Source organism: Nilaparvata lugens, chromosome 3 (assembly GCF_014356525.2).
Source record: "Nilaparvata lugens isolate BPH chromosome 3, ASM1435652v1, whole genome shotgun sequence".
In the NCBI taxonomy this organism is placed as follows: domain Eukaryota; kingdom Metazoa; phylum Arthropoda; class Insecta; order Hemiptera; family Delphacidae; genus Nilaparvata; species Nilaparvata lugens.
Window position 1 is genome coordinate 96,742,912 of NC_052506.1, and position 18,063 is coordinate 96,760,974.

Below are 18,063 nucleotides of genomic sequence, written 5' to 3' on the forward strand. Positions count from 1 at the left end.
ACATAAGCTTTTTCTTGTGCGTGGGTAATAAGAAGGACGATGATGAGAGGTATAATATTGTTCTACAGTTCTATGTGAGTTCCAAACCACCGAAAAGTGATTTTGTCGTCCATACTTGATTCAATTGTAGGAGAGGCATCAAGAGATCTGATCACTGGTCCGACAGATAAGGAAGAAGCGATCGTTACTTATCTAATCCAATTAGAAATATAGAAATATCGTTCTATGGAAATACAATGTAATGACTTTGAAATCATGTAATATTACATTCATTAAATTATTCAAATTTTCAATTAGCCTTATGCTTTGATTTCTAATACCAATTCTTAGATAGAGATGAAATTGGGCTTGGTTTGTCCAGAATCATAACGATCACGTTCTTGATAAATTTAAGGAATGACAATAATTTTCTGCGATATAACAATACACAAAATGTAAAATGAATATAGCCTACATCATCAGAACACTAGAATTATATAGAAATGGAAATTCGGCTTTGGAACTCAAACGATATGTCTTACTGGAAATAAAAATGTTTTACAAATCTATTAAGGTGGAATTGAATTAATTATAAACCTGTTCCGATGCATATATATCTCATACTCGTGCCCACAGTATGCTCCTGACTCTAATATCGTAACCCCAGGTTTGATGGTTATTCCTATATGAACTGTCCCAAGTTGCCAAAACACTAATAACTAAATCTAATCCTAGATTGTCTTTGTTTCGGGTTCTTTTCATATACACTCTAGAACCCTAGAATGTTTGTGAAAAGGATTTACATAATTAGAAAATCGAGAGTTCGGTTTTCATTTTACGATGACAAGAGAAAATCTGTTTCTCTATTTCTGAATCTAATTGGCAATCTATCACTCCAATCAACTACACAAATTTGGGCAAAACCTGGATTGATAGTTGCTGCCTCTCATATTGAGATTGGAATAGCTGAACGTGTGTGAGCGAGGCTGTGATTGAATGAGGTCGCCGTTGGATTCTTCGATATCAGTTGTTTGCTGAAAAGTGCCAAGTGCTCTGCTCGTAGGCTGTTGACTTGTTAACCATGCCCACGCTCCCTTTCTTTGCAATAAAAATCGAAAGCTGTCTATTATGTAGCGGTCACTCCGCAATCTTTTGTTCCGGTATGGAAATTTGTTTTGTAAAAACTAAGACTATAAAACAAGATGACAAGGATGCTCCACAAATAAGGTTGGCCGATGAGGTTCAAGAATGTTGTCTTGTAAATCTTGACCTCGTTTGTCCTTTGTCAACTCAAAAAGGCTATTTTTTTATTAGTATATCCTTTTCAATATAATCTAAACTAGTTATTCAATTAGAAATTCATAGCTTGGCTTTGGATAGAAGTGAAAGTTAAAAATTCATTTCGCCTCATTATCGCTCGGAAAGGAGAAAATTTTTGAATTTAAGGTACTTTATTTGAGAGGTATTGGCTTTATTTACCACACCACTTTTGTACAAGGGTTGCTTGGATTGGACTCTCGACATCTATCAGGCGATTTATTGTACTTATTAGTCTCTAGAAGTGTATTGCATCAAGGAATGCCCTTGTATCATTATTATTTGAAGTGCGTCAAGATATAATCACCAAGACTTGAAGGATCTCATGAAAGTCCATCAACGAGAAAACTTGCTTACACCAACATTACCTCCAATTTACTGAATCTCAAATTTACGATTGACAGTTAGCGTGATCTGAAAGACTAGATTGGATGAGCCAATTTTGATGAGCCAAGTTGGCTAACAACACACAGGGCATGCAAATTGTAACAGGATGGAAGGTAAATAATAAATTACGAGTCGGATTTATATCGGGCTGCCGCTTTCTTCAAAGCCAATGTGAATGAGATGTTTGGGGAAACATGTCTTTGGTTCAAGTATTTTGGAGAAAATTTGGCTGAAGCCGTTTGAGGTTTCTCAATTTATATAGAAATTTTCAAGAAATTCTACATATTTTAAAAGGTTCAATCAAATATAAAATTATAGTCTTCAGAAATCACGTTTTTCTCAATTGACGACATTTAATTTCATTACTATTAGAATTGATGGGTTTTACTTCCAATACCAGAGACACTTTACTCCTCCAACTATTTGTTGTGAACTTTTCATGAGTAACTTTTCAATCTTGTTCTTCCGCTGATATCATGTTTGTAATATTCCCCCACCCTTCAACTATTATGAACAGAAATCAAAGTTGAGATTATTTCGTGGGAATGCTTCTGAGTATGAAATGCTGGATAATAGATAACTATGAGAGCTGATGCATCTGTCTCACAATTGAGGCTAATGAACTCATTGCCATTAATTCACATATCTCCAAAGCTCAACCATTCAACTCCTCCCGAACACCAAAAGAATATTCTTGCTTGACAGGCCTTCCTATCCTTCGCTTCCGGTTTATTGAGTCCTAATATAATGTTTCTCGCACTCTACAGTTTTCTTTATAAAACCAAGTTATTTTTTCATATCCATATTTTATTTTTCACACACACTAAATCATGGTCTAGATACCCGCATCGCTTGAAGAAATCAGGTGAGTAAATTTCAAAGCTAGCGCAAGCTTTTTTTCGTTACCTATATGATATATATGATTGAATAATATCAAAGATCATCATCCATCATGGACTAGGCTTGTAAAGCCTGTTCCGGTGTCCACCGCTTCCGCGGTCTTCCGACGTCTCTTTTCCCATCCAACTGCAACTTCCAAGCTTGTAGTGGAAGACGAGTTGTTGGCATACGACGCAGGTGATTTGTCCACATCAATCTGTATTTTTTATGATTTCTGTTAGTGGTTGCACATTGCACTCACTTCGAATTGTTTCATTTCTTATGTGGTCTCATCTTGAGTATCCTTGAATGCTGCGCAGAAACCTCATCTCTGATTTCGTGAGACATCATTCTTGGTTTTTGTCCATACCAAACTACCGTATGTCAGGGATGGCCAATGTCCTATAGAACTAAAAATACCAAAGATTCCTCACAAATATATCATTATCTCCAGTTTTGACTCAAAAGTCCACCCCTTTAGAAGGTAATTGCTAAAGATCTGAGCTGTGATTGATACATTGTGTTTTGTTGAAATGTATGCATGTGTATATTGTTTTATTTTTGACGATTGCCATAGACTGTAATGTACAGATTTCAATGCAATAAAGATACATTATTATTAACTTCCAAAGACGTCACTTTAGATTGAGAAGAATTCAAATTCATACACTTCCAAATTATAAATGATATCTTGATTTCCTTTCTCAGTGAGTGAAAAATGTATAATTGCTGAATCTACAATGTGATAACATCGCAAGTACAATAATAATTTTTTATAATAACAGTTGTAGATGCGCTACAATTGTAATAAGTGGTCAAGGGGTGATGGTGTAGTGGTGAGGGGCAGCGCGGCAGGTGTGATGGACAGATATAGATGAACACGCGAAACTGACTCGCGTCGTCAGTGGCTGATGGGGGGGGGGGGGTGGATGTCGGACGAGACGGAGCAGCGAGCGTGTGTAATTGATGGATTCGGGTGGCCTCATGCCAGTGCTTTGGTGAGATTCACTTTATGCTGTCACAATTCGTAATGATTTACATCAACGCTTCTTATTTAGCTTATGCTGACATTAAAACTCACTATACAGGAGTTGCACTGCTTGATTCAACTGTCGGCAACGGAGGCTGATGGTTTGTGGTTTGCCCTTGAGCAAAGCAGCCCAACCCTCTCACCCAATAGTGATGCCTGACGCATGTTACTGCCGTATTGGACAGTGGTTTACACCACGGTATACAACAGGATAAATCGTGATACCGTGAGTTACACTAACGTGTCAACTGTCAAACAATCACTCTCCGTTTTGATGCTCTTGATAGTAGTCAAATCAGAAGAACGGTTGCATGCTATGTTGTTGGTTTTTTAGTAGCACTACTTCTAGACGATAGTAGTCTCCTCAATACAACGTTTCGAAAATAACAGAACAATGTGTTGTATTTATACATCCCAAGCTTTGTTAAATTAGAACTGTTCTGATTTTTCTTAAAGAGAAAAATCTATTTGTCCTTTTTAAAGTTGACAATTATCTTCGCATCAGTGATAAGTTAACCTTGTGCTATTCCTCTCCCAAATTTAGATAATATTTAATTTATTTTTATTTGTTAAACAAAAAAAAATAAAACAAATAAAAATAAACAAATAACAAATAAAAATGAATTTAATATTATCTAAATTTGGGAGAGGAATAGCACAAGGTTAACTTTTTTCTCTCCCTATCATTTTGATGATGTACTTATTGTATGAATCAATAAATCCTTATCATAGAATTGAGAGATACACTCTTCAAATCTCTTCACCCATAAAGTTTACTGATAGAGTTCTACTATATTGATATTATTAGACAGACGTTCATTAATATATAAATATATTAATTCAGATAAAAGATAATATAGTGAGGGGCATTTGAGTAATGAGGGATAATTTCTGGTGGAAATGCGTTCTTGAATTGAAAAGATCCGACCGGCGACTTAACTGCCTTGCCTCCATGTTCAATGAACCTATTTGTTGCTGATCATTGTAATCTACTTTGATTTGTGAATATCTTCAATTCAATCAATTATGTGTTTGCATGTAGATCACAGGATTCAATCGAAAGTGAATAAAATGCTCAACTTGAACTTGTAATAGGAAGTTCAAGGTTAGAGATTAAGATGGCACAAAGCTTTTTGAGTATGAAATCAATTGTTAAGAACAAGGAAATAGGACGAATTGATTTATTCCAACAATAATATTGGGTGTGAAGAAAGATAAACTACTACTTTGTCAGGGACACAACATTTAAAGGTGGGTAGTTTATTGAATACAGAGTTGTTGGGACTCAAGATTGACATCTGGTCGTTTCTATCAGCTGGTCTTGTTTGTGTGTGGGTTTGCTAACAATGTAGTGTAGATACTGTAACTGTATTAGTAACTGGTATCGTTTTCCCTGTCTAATTTTTAAACTGGCTCAACAAGTTCATGATCCATAACTGTGACTTAATTTAATACATTTTTGTGTTCATAGAATTTGATACTTTTAAAGTAAAAATTTCATACATAGGATTTTTCATTGAGCGTTTCCTATCTACGAAATTATTTATTTTTTGTTTGAAAGGTCATATGCATGGCATATGCATATGAAAATGTTCTGATCGCCACCTCAGTGGCCGCACGGTGGAGGTGATCTAAGACGTCAAATTTTCGATTTTATTTTGTTTGGCGCACAAATCAAACAAAGGTTCAGCGGAGTCAAATCACACTATTATTGAGGCCAGTTGACATCGCCTCTGCGCGAAATAACCATGTGTATGAAAATCACACATCCAGAATATTGGTCTGTGTGCTATCTGCTAGTACATTAAACCGTCTTGCTAAAATCGCATATTGTCAACATCCAGTTTCGGCAACAAGAAGTGGATAATCATTAGCTGTATTCGTCAACTTGAAGACAGGGAGGCTGAGATCTTGTGCCTGATGACTGCCGCTGATTCTCCTGCACATTCACATGTACAGCGACTATATTCTTGGGATCTAGACCTTGCGATCCATTGTTGTATGGGGGTGGTTCTAACGTTTACCGTACCAGTTTCCTCAAATTTGTTCACCACATTGCGATTAGTTGATTAGTCTCTTGCTTGAACAATTAATATTGCGACAGTACAAAGATGGACTAGATTCACACTTTTATATATTTAAAATGTCGGTTAAATATATTGGAAAACGTTTGTCAATAATTGCAAAGTATGATGTTCTTCAATATTTAAAATACAGTATTGATTTTGGGCAATCTTCACGTAAATCACTTGCTGTCTCCTGGTTTGCTTCACTTTCTATCTCAATATTTTTGTGCTTGAAAATATTGATCTCACTTTGAATAAATAAGAATCTTTGAAAAACGCGTTTTTTCACATTTTTTCGTGACTTAGAAATAACAAATATTTTTCTCATTCTTTTTGATAAAATGAAGTGTCTGAAGTAGCCTGCATAATTAATATTGTCTGAAGCACTAAGAAGAAGAAACAGACGATAGTTCTTGACCTAAGAGACGTGGTTGGATAGCCAACACAGCCGATCTGTAACAGGTGTTCAGTGTTACACTGGACGGGGCGAAATATCGAATCGCAAATTTACATTGGCTTTCAAATGATTACATTGCAGTATTTTTAGCACGTGTTTTGGACGGGTGCATGCTCCTGAGTAGAGAGGCGAGGCGTTACGTTACGTTGGCAGTTGGGACGAGGATCATGCAATAGTCAGATTCACTTTGAACTGTCAGCATTCTGTATTAGTACAACACAAATGCTTTCCATTTAACCAATGTTGTCAGTTTGATGGGAAACTAACTATAGCTGTTTTTTGCTCTAGCAAGTGGAGGAGCTGGTGGAGGAGGTGTGGGTGGATCGGACGCAAAACTATCATGCAGACGTGGAGTGAAGTGAAGGGTTCCAGAAGCAACATCATCATCATCATCATCCTCATCATCACCACCAGCAGCAGCAGTAGCATCATTGCTGTTTCGGTGGTAGCGTGCGTATCGCTTTGACTAGAGACCGGCAGTGACTGAGCCCCAGGCTATAAATACGGTTTTCATTAAAAATGACAAGCACCATCCGTGCTTCCCGGCACTGCTGAAAAATTATGCAGTTAACATCGGCGTGCGTTTTTTTCACAAGCTCCACGGCCTTCCAGTTTGTTTATACTTTTCTCGCCAACTCCAGAGAACGTAAATTGGAAACATCAACTATTCTAGTCTGGGGAAAAACGTCTCTGAGTCAAACTGTCTGATGTTCTCTCAAAAGATGTAGCAAATTTATGCAATTCAACTTTAAAGAAGATCCCTTATAAATAAATATAAGAGACGAATCATAAGAGAAGAGTTCTCATATACAAACCCTAAGGAAAATGGTAACTGAAACAGCTAAATTTAGCTAGTTTAAAAATACTGATTTTCGTGGTTTAATAGATTTGTAAGTTTCACTTTCCAAATATAAAGGTATTTCCTATTCACACGCCAGTTTCAAAGAGTATTCTGTATTCTTACTCGTACTTGTATTTCCTGTATTCTTATATCTTATGGCATTATTTATAATATTCCAGACATGTTTAATATTCAGCTTAAAATTCTATTGTCCTCTAATATTACAGTCTTATCAAATCATATCAAGTACTATTAATAATATCAAGATCTCTATTATAAGATAACATATTGGTTCAATGACGCTTCTCATGTGGCTATGCTTATTATACATACTGATAACAACGTAGATATTGTTAATTGAATTTTGGAATTAGAACCAATACCAATAAATTTTCCTTCATTCTTTTTCTTTATAAACATCCTTCAATTTCTGTGGTTTCGAATTATTGGAATACGAAACGATCTCAAAACAGAAAGACTAACTTTTTTGTAATGATTTATTCATTCATTGTATTATCCCTTAAGGAGATTTCTATTGTAAAAGGAGAACTTAAATTTTTACTCATTGTCTATTAATTTGAAAAATAGCTATTTCTAATATTTCCAATTTCAACAAAACTGTTGTACATTCTTTGAGCAGTGGAATAAAATATTAATGTCGACATTATTATGCGACAAGAGATTAATCGACACTTTGACAGTATTTTTAAATGAGCTTCAATCAATATTGGAACCTACAAGGATATAAGGGAGAAGAACTACCGTAATTTGTTTATGATTATTTACTCACTAATATTGATAAATAATCTCCTCCATTGTCAATGGCACCAAAAATGCATCCTTACCTGAAAAAAATAACTTTATGAGAAATAATTCATATATAGAAAACGTTGGAAATCATCAGAATAATTTGGCCAGAACTGTTCTCGCGACTGTACACAATTGGTTTGATTTTTGTGTATTTTTACGTGAAATTTTCTGATTGATAGATACCGTACTCTAGTATTTTCTTTAAAAAAACTAATTGGTGAGAAATCTCTCCATTGAAAGTCTAGCAAATTGAAAACACGCTGCAATGTGAATAAAATGGTTGAAACAGTTCTGTTTTGTTACATTCGTTACACTAGAATTTAAATGATGATTCATCACTAAATGAACTCTGTATTATTCAAGACACTTCAATGACAATGAATATATAACCGTTAACGAGATATAAGGAGACAATATTTGTACATCAAGCCCACAACTCCAATTAGAATCAAGCAGAAGAGTAATTGCGGAAGTTGAGCTTCCAGTTTCACGATTCCTTGTTTGAGTATCAATGGATAAATATAGGTCGAACTGGAATAGAAGTGAAGGAGTTAGAAAGTTAAAGACACCCTCCTCAACTATTCAAAGACTGGCATAGTTACAGATTAAAGAGCTTGACCTACATCTCTGAATAATGAATCGTTGCTTTGCAGCTTCAAAGAAAAGACTTATCAACTACTATGTCAGAAAAAGAGCACCAGTCAAGAGCGGGCTACAATACTGAATTATTTTATGGTTGAACTTATCACATGAATCTTATTGATGGCAGATGGCACTATTTTTGTGCATAGATGTAACTAATGGCGAGACTGTCGCACACTGAAGCGACAAATCGCTTGTCGCCCGCCAGTTTGCGATCCAAGTTTGTTGCCAGAAGCTGATTTTCCAAGTTAAATCACCATTATATCTTTTATTTGTATTACTCTTGTCCTATTGGGACATTCTCCTAATACAATTTTATATTTCCTTATACGTCTTCTAAATTTCACTCTGATACATCATAACAACTTCTAATTAGGTACTCTATTCTAATTCCAAATTGGTTTTTCTTAAATAATTGTTATTGATAGAAGTAGAATGTCAAAGACATTTTGTCGACAAAGACATTTTGACATTTAGTTCAATAATTTTGATCAATACGATTCATTTTGTAGAATATAGCGAATTGAATAATGAGGAATATTCATTAAGATAATATTTCAGAATCTAGATATGATGATGCTTCACCTTGATTTCAACGGTTGTGAGTAGTGTGATATTTTATAATACGAGGTCTCATTATTATTTATCATCTGAATGCGGAAAGATATTAGATACTGTACATTCAATAAAAATAACCTTGAATTTTATTGTTATGCCTAACCACAATAATAGAAAGTCTTATTCCATTCTTATAAAGCGAGAAGATCGTTGGCTGGCATTTTAAAACACTCATTAAATTAATTCCGTTAACTGCTACAATCTCAATTTTATTGTCTGCATGAATAAACAAATGATCCATTACCTTAAACTTATGAATTGAATCGCTCACTTATTTTGTTCTAATTTGTCAAAATTCTGCAGAGAAGTAACTGATAAATGCCAAATAAAAACCTTTGTCGCCACTGGTCAGTCAAGAAATTAGTGCTTCTAACAACCGCTCACCGCAGGAGTTTTCATTCGATTCCCACTTGATCTTTAAACTGTCTATTCATTGTATCAGCTCACCCTTACTGATATGAATCATTCATTCTGGAATTGCTTCCTACTAACTAATTAGATACTGAAGATCATTGAACCCACGTCTTTCTATTGTGCGGAAGAGTAGTAGGCAATATACATCTTTATTCTCTCAAATCTTCCTCTTTTAACACTTGAAACTCTAAAATTAAATTTGAATTTTACTAATCAGATGGAAACTCATACTGATTCAATCTCTCCTTTCTCAGTTTCCAGGATCAGAAATATTGTATTAATATGACAAAAATATTATAAAAATGATACAATATGAATTATAATAATTAATATTATATTATAAGAGATCGAGACTTACGATATGATACAATTCATGAATACAATGAATTTTTGTAAGTATCGTCAAAATAAGATACACGATTGAACATAGGCCTACCGCTTGTATGACAAGGGTAGTCCTTCTACTTCATAAATTTAGTCCGTTCTAAACTATGAATTACATGAATCCAGAAAAGAGGAATTAATAATATGTAATGCATCAAACTCTCAGTTTAAGCTATGAGCTGGTTTCATGATTTCCATTATAATGGTTTAGAATCGACAATCATCGACGAAATGAATCATCCAAACTCAACTTTGATGCAATTTTTATAGTCGTGATTTTCTTTGGCGATATCTCTCTTTACTCTTCAATCATTTCCAATCTTGAAAAATGTTCGTGCTGCAATATTATTGCTTCACTAGTTTTCGTTTGCAAGAATTTCTCTCCTCTTATTGGGCGTTGGGTCATCGGTAGTAACCAAGTGCGGTCTATAATTCTATACAGTCACATCTCCAACAGTACAGTCGTGGAAACATTGATATAATTTCTATTGACTCTCTATTCGAAAATTCTCGGGTATTCAAAATAATAGAGAACATTATTTCTATATTAACAAGTTCTACTATAGTCACAAGTTAATATGGGAATTTGATCTGATTGGTTGAAACTAAATAATTGATGGTATAACTCGAGTTTGAGATATTTATTCAAAAAGATAAAGTTGGAAGCGAATGATACTCTAATAATTCCAATTTAATCAAACCAACGAAGTTGCAAGCTTCTGGAGATGACACTTGAAAGTTTTGAATTGTTGCCTAGTAAGAAGCAGCCCAGGAATGAACGCACAGATTGAGGATGAAATTGAAAACGTTAATTTAACGGATGGGTTGGCCGTTGGAACTTGGAAGGCTATGCTCAGCTCAGTAAACAAGGCAGAGAAATAACTTGTCTCACGTTTACATCAAGTTTGTATAATCCCATCTGGAATATCAATATTTGGGTTAAGAAGTGTTTATTATTGTCTCAGTTTCTTGCAGCAGTAAATCTTGGAAGCATTCCAATTTCTCAAGTTGAAAATATAGAGAAAAGTGTGAAATTGGAAAATGTCCAATTCTAGTCGGGAGTCTGACAGTAATAAAAGTGAGGATAGAGTTGGATCATCCGATTATTTGCAAGTTAGTGAATTTAATTAAACCAAAATTGCTCAATATTATCAGGGACAACTGATGCAATCTTCAAACACTATAGTATCTTCAAACAGTATGTTTACTCTATGATATTATTACTAATAATATATTGTAAAGCAATTAAAAGTTACCCACTAGCATTTTACATTATGCTAGTTCTTGTCAAAGACAAATCAGCTAAATCTTATTATGACATGAAATCTTTTTACTTTCCTTGCCCTATCACCATAGGTAAGGAAAGTATTGCTTTCTGAAAAAATTAAGGTACCCCAATTTCTAAATTTCTATACGTTTCAAGGTCCCCTGAGTCCAAAAAGTGGTATGTGCGTTGTATGTGTATGTGTGTGTGTGTGGTGTGTGTGTGTGTGTGTGTGTGTGTGTGTGTGTGTGTGTGTGTGTATATATATGAGTGTATGTGCGTCTACACGATATATGTGTACACGATATCTCATCTCCCAATTAACGGAATGACTTGAAATTTGGAACGTAAGGTCCTTACAATATAAGGATCTGACACGAATTATTTCGATCAAATGCGATTCAAGATGGCGGCTAAAATGGCAAAAATGTCAAAAACAGGGTTTTTCGCGATTTTCTCGAAAACGGCTCCAACGATTTTGATTAAAGTTATACCTGAAATAGTCATTGATAAGCTCTATCAACTGCCACAAGTCCCATATCTGTAAAAATTTCAGGAGCTCCGCCCCATCTATGCAAAGTTTGATTTTAGATTCTCAATTATCAGGCTTCAGATACAATTTAAACAAAATATTTTGAGTGGAATAGATTGAGCATGAGAATCTCTACAATTAATGTTCAGTAACATTTTCACCTGAAATTAAAAATAAGCTCGAAATTCGAGAAAATGTGATTATCCAATTGCAAACTGTTGGCAACTGTTGATTCTATTAAATGATTCACTATGAAGAGTTAGCAGACTTCGTGTGTCTCCAGCGTTATTGTCCTGTCACCAGCTGGCTCAAATCTTTGAATAGTAGACTTGAGATGTGCGGGAACACTAGCGTTAGGTGATCAATTATTTTCATAACGGCAAGGAAAGTTGTGTGAGTGCACCACACCAGATTTTTTTTGTATATCCTGTATCACGTCTTATCAAGAATTGACAGAATACTGAAACATACTATTTATGTGGATATGGTATTCATACAGTACATTGTGACCTTTACTGAATAAAACAGAATTGTCTATCTTATGGTTAAATAGGAGAAGCTTCCCTCATCATGTAAGACGAAACTTGAAGAATTTTACGTATGTATTAGACAGGCGTGGATCCTGGACTCTGCCCTGGTAAGAAGGGGGGATTGAGGTGGTCGTCCAGTGAACCCCCCCATTACCCCCACCCAGAAAATGGTTGAAGTTTTTAATAGAGAAGTAAGGCTATAAAGAAGCAAGATGTCTACTTTATCAAGTTTTTGTTGATGAGTTATAGACTCGGGTTGAAAAATATATATTGTGGAGAATAGATTAATTCCGATTAGGCATGGTATGGCGTGATTTGTTTATAATCATTGAGAGATACCAAGGATCATCGAAGTCCGCGAAAGGAACAAAGTGATACAAAGCTGAAAAAATTATCAATTTGAAGGATTTGATAACAATAAAAGCAAGCTCAAATAAGACCTTCAAGTCTCGACTGCAGTACTCAATGAGCTGACAATGATGCTGCTAAATAATAAGAGAACTAATTAATTTTGTTCTTAGTCTCCATGTAAAGCTAAGCTAGATGGTTTTAACATAAAATATTATGTTGATTGGAACCTTCATTTACATTCATTCCAGAAAAGTGTCATTTGATTTGAATAATTGTTTGAATCTGGAATTCAAACCTCTGTTATGTCTAATTTAATTGTAGTTTTGAGCTTTATCATATTTATCAATATTTTCTGTTCTTCGTAATATTCTCGTATTTTATCATAGTTTAATTAGCATTTTCCCTTTTTTCGCCTGCCATATAAAATGCGGGCTGTTACCAAGTGAATAATTTCTATAATCTGACCAATTCGATCAAAAGAATTTGAAATCATAGGGTTGTTTTGATAGTAAAAAAATAAATACTGAATATTAATAATTTTCTCAATCAATGACATTTTATATAGGGTACTGCAGTATTGCTTACTGCAAAAATGTTCATTGATTGAAAACTCAGGAACTAACTTTGCATAGGTACTATTTCAAATCAGGAAAAACAGTCCAATGAAAAATAACAAAAGTAAAATGTAGCAGTTAGTGATACTTCAATTTCAGATCTGTCCTTATGCTGGAAAATATTTTTGATATTCATAATTTGATATTTCTGGTTCCTAATCTAATCAACAGTTTATACGAAAATGGGGGACGTTGTTGGATGAACGATCAGTGCCATATTGAGTAATACAAGATATTGAGTTTTTGTGCGAGTTTTTATTTTATGGATTTTGCCGAATGTGATCGCTCACGAGTGACCTTCTGGAGTTATCAATATGACCAGAGCTGTTGAGGGCAATATGATAAGTTGTTCTGGTGGTATTTCCTATCCGCAAAATTCATTCTCTAATCTTGGCGTAATATCCAGGGATAATAAAACATATTCCGTAGTTGAACTATATTAGAAAGTCCCGTAGTTGAACTATATTAGAAAGTCTTGACACAAATCCGTGTTCAGATTAAAGTGCAACCTCATGTGATATAAATTCAAAATAGCTGAGAACAAACCCAGCATCAAGAGCAGGGAACAGAATTTAGAATAGCAAGACTAACAGCAATATTAAAAGAACAAGTAAGAAGCAGATGGATGGCAAAAATTAATTGGTACTCATGAGTAGAGGCGGCAAAAGTTATTGTTCAGAAAATTTAGCAACAAATCCGTCACGCGATGTTTACCGATCAACTAAGTAGATCAGAACTTGGCACAAGTTTTAAAACCACACTAATGAAGGAAGTATATTCGTTCTTCACGCACAAAGGAGTTTTGGAGTTTATCACACCAACTGATGAATGGTGATCATTGAAACAGAAACTTCAACTTGATAAGAACACATAATCTTGAGTAGACTAGGTTTTTAACTGTTCCTACGTGGGCTGTTTAAAGTAATGAACAAGATTCAACCTCGCACTCGAAAATTTCAAAATAATGTATGTTCAAAATAGAAAACAACATAGGAGCAGTAAATTTATTTGTTATTTGGAAGATTGATGGCAGACTCTAAGGAAGTGACAGGTGTCCTTCCATTATAAAAACTTTATTTTAACAAATGTGTTATTCGTTGTTCAGCTGTTAGGGTTCCATTCAGTTTTCGTTGCCAAACTTATTTTTAAGTTTATCATTTTTCAAAAGTTGGCTCATTCTCCAGTAATTTTCAGAAAAATCATTAAGTGCAAATGCTGGTCTCACTCCAAGGCCTAATTGCCTCGAAGATACAGTATAATATAGGTGTAGTTGCTTTTCTGAGAATATTGAATAAGAATATGTTTTATTATAATATCAGTTTTCAAGATCAGTTGAAAGTAGATCATCATAATAGAATTTAGGGAAGTAGGATAAAATTGAATACTCTTATGGATCTATGTGACCATCCTCCCATTAGAATCTGAGTAATATTGAGTTCGTTTGAAATGATGGCCTTGATCAATCCAACCTTCCATTGTAAAGTGGCTGTATGAACAATGAAATTGGTTGTCAAATAATTTGATTTCAGATAATTGAAATTGAACTGAAAATAATGATCAAAATTTCTTGAATTTGAGGAGATTTACTAAACATTATTCTCACGTAACTCAATTGAACTTTTTCACCTTTCGATCATTCTGTGTTACCTCCTCTAGAACTAAATTCCGCATAATATACCTCAAAAGTATAACAATGAGGACATGAAGTGCGATACAAATTTAGAAATGAATTGGTGAATTTCTTATACTTGTGTTTGTGTGATGAAGGAAGAAGACTGAGTTCACATATAGAGCACCTGTTATCTAAGGTAATAGATGAATGAATGAATGAATTTATTTGCCAAAAACAAAATACAAAACAGCTTTACAAAAAATAAATATATGCTACTGCACTTAACTAAAATACATACATAAAAATTAGGGAACTATTATTATTATAATAATAATAAAATTTTGGCTCTACTGTCAAAAGTAGCACTTGTGCGCCAGTAGTGAGTTCAATTAAAGTTTATATAATATTATGTACATTTACAAGAACAAAAGAGTACAAGTTGAAAAAGTTAAGTTGATATTAAACAAAATGATCAAAATAAATGCAAATGAAAAATAAATAAATTTTTAGATAAATAATAAATGCAATTTGACTGACACATTCAAATGTAATTGATACAGCTATGACGACAAAAGAGTCTCACTCTCACTCTTGGACTCAACCCATTTCTCTGAGTAATCTTTCAATTATTGCACCCTTCCTCATTTCTCTGAATGAAATTCCAATTGAGAGTGTTGGTAAGAACTATAATAAATTCGAGAAAAGCATTCTACAGAAAATACAGTCTGAAAAAAATGCTGTCAGGGTCAATAAACCCAGGGAAGACACAAAAGTACCTGGATTTTCAAATTAATTGAAATTTGTGAAATGGAAAGCGGGGTGCGTGCACTAATGGGGGATTAGTGGCAGTGGTTTGGCTGGCTGGTTGGAAGGGGAGATTGATGAGGTGAGGGTTTGAGTGAGTGACGAGGGTCGTAGAGGGTTCCGATGACGCTCAGTTTGGCTCAGATTGTGTGGGCGTTCAAAGACACTTAGCGGCAGCAGCAGCATCTTTTTCTCACCGCGCTGGACTTGCGCCGCGAATACATTTAATATGTGGGATGGAAAGTGCCTAATGTTGCTCATCTTTCAATCGGCTGGCACAGCTAGGTGTTCGCACGCTATTTGGTACCGTTAATGTTGGCTGTTTGCGCCAGCCAGGCTATTTCGCAACTCTCTTCTGGCTGACGCTGATGTCGTTATTAGAGCTATTCGCTTTTCAATTCAGAACACTTTAACACGTCCAAATAAATTAAACAGATCGTACACCTGAACCATTTAGAAGTGATTCATTATGTCTTCGAAGAAATCACTTGGAATTATTTTTGATATATCAGCAGATAAGTTAGAAATACTTACTTTTAACCACAGGCCTAGTCTAATATTTCAGAGTTGACACTATTGGAAAAAATGGCTTACACAGCCATTCATATGACAGTTTTCTTCTGAAGGTCGGTTTTCATAGAGAGAAACAATATTACTAATCTATATATTTTTCCTATACAGTGTATTACCAAGTCTTATATATATATATTAAAGCTGCAAATGACAAAAAACTTCTCAGCTACTGCTTGTTCTCTGAAAAAACCCACCTCAAAATCAGTTATAGGGCACACTGGAGGCCACAGGAAAACCTTCAAACCCAGAAAATTCTACCCCTCTGGCACACCTGGGACCCCCCCAAATTTTTTGGATACATTTAAAGCTTCCTTAAAAAAATCAATAGAATACTATAGAATAGTTCTTCTATGGTGAATTATTATATAAAACCAAGAATAGTGTAAATACCATCCTTGATATAAAACAGCCTGCACACAGGGACCGCGTTCCCAGTGGACGCCAAAGCTGGTGGTTCGGGTTCTTATGGATTTTAGCACGCAAGTTGAAGGAGGTGAAATATATATAAATCACGTATCTTCCAATCCAAACAGAAGACTTCTCGAATGAAATCGTAAAATTGACAGATAGTTTGGATCTTGCGTTATGAAGATTGATCGACGTGATCAATCGAAGATAGCCTAACACGCTATTCGAAGATCTTCGAAGATTGATCGATTGAAGTGATCGTTATGCAATTTTAAAGCTGTTGCCAATAACTAATCAATTCCTTAGAATATTGGTCAGATGATTATTTCTTCAGCGTCATTAGATGTTAAATAGATTGACATTATGGCTCCTCAAGAGTAGCAATTCATCAAATCAAAATGGGAACAATAAAATAATTTGTTACCGGCAATCATACTTATTTGATCATTTTTTATTCAGTTCCAGCATCATAGAATGGATATTTAATTGATATCGTGTCTCTTCAGGTGAAGAGAAGCAGCTCATCAAATGAAAATAAGGTGGATTAGGGCCAATAATCTATATATATTGAAGCTTAATTAGTGTCTAGCTGATAGGAACTATCGGAGGGGATAGTCAGCCCACGGTCAGCCTTCAGCCTTGGCAGTTGGCAGTGATCAGCCCACAGTTGCAGTGCTCGCCGCCTTCTTCTTTCTTCTAGCTGCTTATTTAATTCTTTTTGTCAATAATAAGACATTCGCCTGCCTGGCTGTCGAGCGCACTGAACTCGCCATTCGTCTTCCCGTGCCTCGAATTTATTACCTTTGATACTAATAAAGTCCCACAGACCACAGACAAGTCCTGCAGCCAACTAAGGCGCTCCACAGTCGCCGCCGTATTCAGCCTTCAACTTGAGTTTAATATATTTCTCGTGCAGAACACATTACCGTCCTCCACTATTATAATGTTTCAGCTATCTATTCATAGACTTCTAGATTATACACAAAAAATTGGCTCAATTCTAACTCCCTAAAGTAGTTAAGTACTCATGTATGCAGATTGACTCTGGTGGAGAAGTGGGTTTCAAGTGCTCATTTTTTCCAATATAACATTTCACCTATTTATTCTCAAAAATAAATTTGTATTCTAATGATTAACAATTGAAAATTCATGAGAATCACTTTCTAATGTTTCAGCTATCTATTCATAGACTTCTAGATTATACACAAAAAATTGGCTCAATTCTAACTCCCTAAAGTAGTTAAGTACTCATGTATGCAGATTGACTCTGGTGGAGAAGTGGGTTTCAAGTGCTCATTTTTTCCAATATAACATTTCACCTATTTATTCTCAAAAATAAATTTGTATTCTAATGATTAACAATTGAAAATTCATGAGAATCACTTTCCTGAAATGAACTTCTTAAATAATTAATTTCAATGAAACTTCATCTCCCGAAATTCTGTTAGATTGTGATTTCAATGAATCTTTCAAAGATAGTAGAGAGCCATAATCAGGTATAGTAGGAACATAGAGAGCCATAGTAGGTACACATGGAATTGAAGTCATTTG

General features: G+C 34.8%; 1 protein-coding gene across 2 annotated transcripts in view; it reads right to left on the bottom strand.

Annotated features, from left to right (window-relative positions):
* LOC111046365 (cAMP-dependent protein kinase catalytic subunit 3) overlaps nucleotides 1–18,063 on the bottom strand; it is a 57,483-nt gene that overhangs the window by 14,588 nt on the left and 24,832 nt on the right. The window contains exon 1 of one of the 2 annotated variants that reach the window (XM_039425196.1): nucleotides 7,747–7,796. The exons of the other annotated variant lie outside the window; for it this stretch is intronic. The gene's annotated coding sequence lies outside the window, so the exon portion shown is untranslated. Of the gene's footprint in view, nucleotides 1–7,746; nucleotides 7,797–18,063 lie in introns of those variants that run through there. 2 annotated transcript variants of the gene reach the window in all.